The sequence below is a fragment of the Vombatus ursinus genome, unplaced genomic scaffold (genome assembly GCF_900497805.2).
Source record: "Vombatus ursinus unplaced genomic scaffold, bare-nosed wombat genome assembly UNPS02014822.1, whole genome shotgun sequence".
Taxonomy (NCBI): Eukaryota; Metazoa; Chordata; class Mammalia; order Diprotodontia; family Vombatidae; genus Vombatus; species Vombatus ursinus.
In genome coordinates this window covers 3,538,377-3,544,792 of record NW_020954600.1, presented here as the reverse complement: position 1 = coordinate 3,544,792, position 6,416 = coordinate 3,538,377, and positions in this window count along the sequence as shown.

Genomic DNA, 6,416 nt, shown 5'->3' with positions numbered 1-6,416 from the left:
GACTCCAGCCCTGATCCAGCCCCTGGGGGTAAAAGGACCCATCCTAGATGAGAGGAAACTGAAGCTTTCACATTACATCTCCCAGAATGATTATGAGCTGATTCCCAGCTTTTGTCCAGCACGTTCTCTGCATAATGAATTAAGTGCCTCACCTGTAGGGCCCACACTCATTAGCTGCATAGTTTAAGGCTTTCAATTAGATCCCCATTTCACAGTCTGCTGGCAGGAGCATGGAGTCATGAGAGCACCTGCAAGATGATGATAATAAGTGCCTTCAAAAGTGTGATTCTGGCTAGAAACCTTCAAAGTGGAGCCTTCCAGTGTCTTCAGCTAAATCGGGTTCAAAGCAACCAATGCCCAGTTAAAATATCATCCTTCCATCAAGCCTTCTCAGATCCTACTGCCTCCTAATCTCTTCCTCATCTAATTTCCTAGTCCTGCCTTTTCCGAAGTACTTCTTATGTTACTAATGGGTAGTGTAGTTGTGGCATAGAACTCCTAGCCTTTAGAGCTGGAAGGGACCTCAGAGGCCATCAGATATGTCCCCATTTTACAGAGGTAGTAGTAAGTGACAGAACCAGAATTCCAATCTCTGACTTCCCATCTACCACCCTTCCCACCACACCACACTAGGCAGCAAGAGTTACCAAAGATGACTTGCCTGTGGAGAGGTGCATGGCAAGTGCGAGAAGACTCTGAGCATGACCATCGAAGAACTCTGAAAACCAGGAGTAAAGGATGCCATTAAGGAAAGAAGAGAATAGTCACATGGCAAGAGCAAGGGATGGCAGGTAGAGAGCCAGAGGGCTCTCCTGGTACCCGATTGATGGTGGGAGAGATGGATGCCAGGAAAAGTGTTGGCTATATCCTTCATGGGGAACTTTTGGGAGAACAAAACCAAGTCACCCAGGATGGGCAGGCATGCATGGGTTGATGGTGGTATATATTGTTGGAAAGAACTCTGGAATTGATGAGATCAAATATCCACTTGAGGATCTGAGACTTGGATGTAAGAAACGGCCTTAAAAATATCAACCAGGAGATGCACTATTGAAAAAGGAAGTGGGCTCATTACATAGCAGAATGAGAAACGGGTACCTTGAAAGCCATATTGGTAAGTCTGCAGTATTGTTGGGCCATTATTTCTTTTGTGATGACATCACAGTTAAGAGTCAAGTGAGTCATTTTGATCTGGTTTCCTATGATACCTTTCCATTTTCCATCTTGTTCTCTCTTTTGTGCTTTGATATTTAGGGAGTCTCTGTCTCCAAAAGCTATCTTTGCTTCCATCCTCCCCTGGTATGCCCCTATTTCTACCGAGCGGGTCAGGGCAACTTTAGCTGTGTATTTGTACGTGCACATGTGTATGTGTGTGCATACATGTAAATGTGTGTAAATGCATGTGTGTGTTCTTAGAATTGATGTGGTGTCTTTCCTTCAGAGCTGCTAAAGGAATTTTTGTAAAAACAACATTCCACTAGCCCTGTCACCTGGTGTTTCTCAGTGTGGGAGATGGAAGCCATTCCTCTCCTCCTTCCCCATTCCTAGGTTAGGTGTAAACACTGATTGGACTGTGGAGACTAAATAATAAGGCTGTAACTGGGAACTCTGGCATCCAAGTAAAAATTTAGTGTGTATGTGTAGGGGGGGATGTTTGTACAGAGGACAGTCTATCCTGAGTGTGATTGGTCTATCCCAGGGGTTGGCACGACTGATGGTCTTCAACTGCCCCACCCCTGCAAGAGAAGGAAAGACTGGCATACCACGACAGGTGATAGGACCCTGGGGTTGGCAACTCAGGGACCGACAACTGATCAGCTATAGAGCCTAAGAAGCAGAATTGTTACCTCAAGGTGGAGCTAAGCATTCCGCTCATCTGCTTCCATTACTACAGCTGCTAGTATGTTTCCACTATGCCCAATCTCATCCCCAATGGCCAGCAAACTCCCATTACCTCTTTCTTACTCTAGAAGTTCCAGTGATAATGAATCCAGCTACCTAAGCATAAAATACCTCCTTCCAGATCCCTACCTTCCATTCTCTCATCCCATCTAACTCATCTCTAACCTTTACCATGTCCCACTTTAGTTGTGCTCACCCACCCCTTTCATTGTGCTCTCTGGAATTCCTGTTCTACCATTAACAAGTTTCCCTTCATTGTCAACATCTTCCTTTCATACTCTCCATCTCCTACTCTCCATCTTCCAAAGACCTAATCTCCCTCCTCCATGCCCAGAATTCCTGGCAAGTCTTTTTAGTATTGATTGTACCTTCTCTCATACTCCCTGACACACTGATTTTGGAAAGGGGGTCAGAATACTCCTTGTTCTCTATTGCCATTTTCAAATTCTCCCTCTTCAATCACTAAAAACCATTTTCTCTTTCAGGTTCTAGACTTGTCAAATACTCACCCAATTCAGATCCCGATAGCAGTTATAGACCAGACCTAGGGTTATTGTCTTTCCTTTTTCAAAGTGTTCAGGACCTGACTCACAGCCTTCCGCTCTACCCTATTTTCTGTCCCTATACATTTTTATATCCCTCAAACACCCAAGCCTCTCAGTTCCTCAATCTTCTCAACTCTCATGACCTCCTTTTCCACTTTACCTTAGCCTCACAGAAGATTGGTCACACCCTTAATCTTACCATTAACCACAAATATTTTACTTTCATAAGCAAGAATTCTGAAAATTCCTCATCAGACCATAATCCCTCATCACTCCATTTCTCCCTATGCCTCGCTTCTCCTAAATCTGTTCTTCATCACCAAGACCTGTCCTTCCGTCCCTCTGTACTTTGCAAGGTTATCATTCCTATTCTGGCTTCCCATTTTCTCTTACCTCCATTTCCAGTTTCACCCTTATAGTTAACTAATTCAATATGCTATTTTCCACTCTTGAATTATGCATGCCCTTGACTTATTACCCATCATGTCTTGCCAAGGCTCAACACGGGATTACTTCCAACATTATTCTCTTCCATTCTTACTCATGTGAGGCTGAATAGTGCTAGAGGAAATCATGAAATTCAGCAGACTAAGTTGACTACAGATTTGTTATCTAGTCTTAGCTGGGCCCTCGCTGCAGCAAGACAATGCTGTTACTACTCCCTCATTGATTTTCTATCCCACTACCCACAGAAACTGTTCTAAACTCCTCTTCTCTCTTCACACTTCCACCTCTTCTCAGCTGAAGACTTTGCCTCATACTCCACTGAGAAAATAGAGGTCCCTCTTCTCTTCTTTGTACCTCACAACTCTTTGACACCATCCTCCATTCTCTTCTTTATTCCAGTCTCTGAGAAAGAGAAAGCTCTCCTTTTTCCCAAGGTCATTTTTTATATATATACTCTTTTTTTTTGTAATTTAAAAATTTTTCAACTTAAATACGAAATGAGAAAAGAAAAGAAAAAAATTGTCATATACACAGCAGACCTTATGGTTCAATATAAAACAATAAATTTCCATCTCAAGAAAACCTATATAATTAATATTACACATTGTTTCCTAAGATTCTCAGTCTCTCTCTTTTTTTTTTTTTACTTTCTTGTTGGTTTTTTTTTTTCTCTGTTGTGTACTTTTTACTTTATTTTTCCCCTCCCTCCTTCCCCCTCCCTAAAGAAGGCAACAATTAAGCATGGATATATACATATATATATATATATGGACACATATAGACACACATATATCATGTATACATAGATATCTACAAACATATACATATATACACATATGTACTCATACACATATATGGAAAACCATACTATGCTTATTTCCTCCTATCATCTGTTTCTCTGAAGGTAGACAGCATCTTCCTTCATAAGTCCAAGTCTTCTCATGTTTTTCTACATCAACCAGTTCATCATTTCTTACACCACAGCAATATTCCAACTGAATCACATCTTATCTGAGAGATTGTCTATGAAAGTTTTTTCCCCCAATTTTCTACATTCCTTCTGTTCTTGGCTACATAAGTTTTATTTATGCAAGAAATCTTTAATTTAAAATAATTGAAATTATCCTTTTTACATTTCAGCAATGCTCTTGCCTTATAATATAGTTTAAGTTCTGTCTGATACTGCTGAATCTACTTCCTTTATATCTGTTTCCCCTGGTTTCTTTGAAGTTTCTGACCTTTTGTTCTTCCAAATGAACTTTGTTATTATTTTTCCTAACTCAGTAAAATATTTTTTTAAGTAATGTAATTGTTATGACATTGAATAAATAGATTGGTTAGACAAAATTGTCATTTTTTATTATATTGGCTTTACCTAACCATGAACAATAAATATTACTTCAATTATTAGATCTGAGTTTATTTGTATAAAAAGTGTTTTATGTTTATGTTCATATAGTTCCTCTGTCTGTTTTGGCAGGCATATGCTCAGGTATTTTATACTGTGTCTAGGTATTTTAAATGGACTCTAAAACAATATTGAGGGGCAGCTAGGTGGCACAGTGGATAGAGCACCGGTCCTGAAGTCAGGAGGACCTGAGTTCAAATCCAGCCTCAGATCAAATACTTGACACTTACTAGCTGTGTGACCCTGGGCAAGTCACTTAACCCCAATTGCCAAAAAATTTAAAATAATATTGCTGACACATAGTATAGTTTCTCTATTTTTCACTTTTGATTAAAACTATTTTAACTTTAACTTTAACTTTGTCTGAGTTCATGATTATTATCTTTGCTTTTTTTTGCACTCTAAATTCTACTCCTGCCCTTTATTTTATCTTTGTGTGTATATCTCATTTTTATAATGTTTCCTGAAAGCAACATATTGTTGAATTCAAATTTTTAAACTGTTATCCATTTCCATTTTATGGATAAATTCATCCCATTCACATTCTAAGCTACAATTACTTGTGTATTTTCCTCCTTCCTATTTTTCCTCACTATCCTTCTCACCTTGTTTATGCTATCTCTCCTCATTCCTCTTCTTTACTTCTATCCATTACCTTGCCCTCCTATTCCTTAACCTACTCATCCTTCGAAGAGTTTCTCCCTTATCTTCTCCCCCACCCTATCCCCTTATCCTCTTGTTTCTTTCTCAATTTAGAAGACATTTATATCCACATATGTATATATAATATATATATATATATATATATATATATATATATATATATGTTGTTCCCTCTTTAACCCATTCTAGATGAGAGTAAGGTTCCAGCACTACCTGCCCTCCCCCTTACCAGCTTCTTCTGTCTCAATTTTTCCTTTTATGCCTCATTTGTTTGAGCTAATTACTCCTTTTTATCTCTCCCCACAGTTTTATTGTTTTTAGAATCACCCCATCATACTCAGCTCAGCCCACACCCTTCTTTCAAACTATTCAAACAATGAAGACAATCATAAGAGTACTTCTTTCAAACTATTCAAATAATGAAGACAATCATAAGAGTACTTCTTTCAAACTATTCAAATAATGAAGACAATCATAAGAGTACTGCTAATGTTTTCACATATACAAAGTAAACAATTCACCCTTATTGAGTCCTCTATAATTGGTCTTTAATGTTTACCTTATATTTCTCCTGTATGTTATACGTTGAATTTTCCCTTAAGTTCTGGGGGTTTTGTCACAACAACCTGAAAGTCTTTTAGTTCATTAAATGTCCTTTTTTTTCCCATTCAGAATTATACTTAACTTTGCTGGATAAGTTACCCTTGGTTGTAACCCCAGCTCTTTTGCTCTATAAAATATAATATTCCAAAACCTATGGTCCTTTAACTATGTCCTCATAGTAGCTGCTAGGTTTTGTATAATCCTTATTGTAGCTCTATGATAATTAAATTGTTTTTTTTTTCTTGTTGCTTCCATTTTATCTCCCTAACCTAGAAGCTTTGAAACTTGGCTATGATATTCATGTAAGTTCTCCTCCTGGGATCTCTTTCAGGTGGTGATTGGGGGATTTTTTCTATTTCTACTTTGCATTTTTGTTCTAGAACCTCAGGGCAATTTTCCTTGATAATTTCTTGTAATACTGTAGCAAGACTCTTTTTTTAGTAGTAATTTTCAGGTAGTCCAACTATTCTTATATTATTTCTCCTAGATCTGTTCTCCAGATCAGTTGTTTTTCTGATGAGATGTTTCACTTTCTCTTTTTTAAAATGTATTTTTTTTTAGTAAGACAATTGGGGTTAAGTGACTTGCCCAGGGTCACACAGCTAGTAAGTGTTATGTGTCTGAGGCCGCATTTGAACTCACGTCCTCCTTACCCCAGGGCTGGTGCTCTATCCACTGTGCCACCTAGCTGCCCCTTTTAATATGCATTATTGATCCATAGGAGTGCATAGAGTGGTCCAGGTGTACTATGTACACCTATGCCTTGATCTCATCCCCTCGTTTTTCTTCTATCAGGCTGCCCCATAGTAATCCTCTCTCTCTCTCTCTCTCTCTCTCTCTCTCTCTCT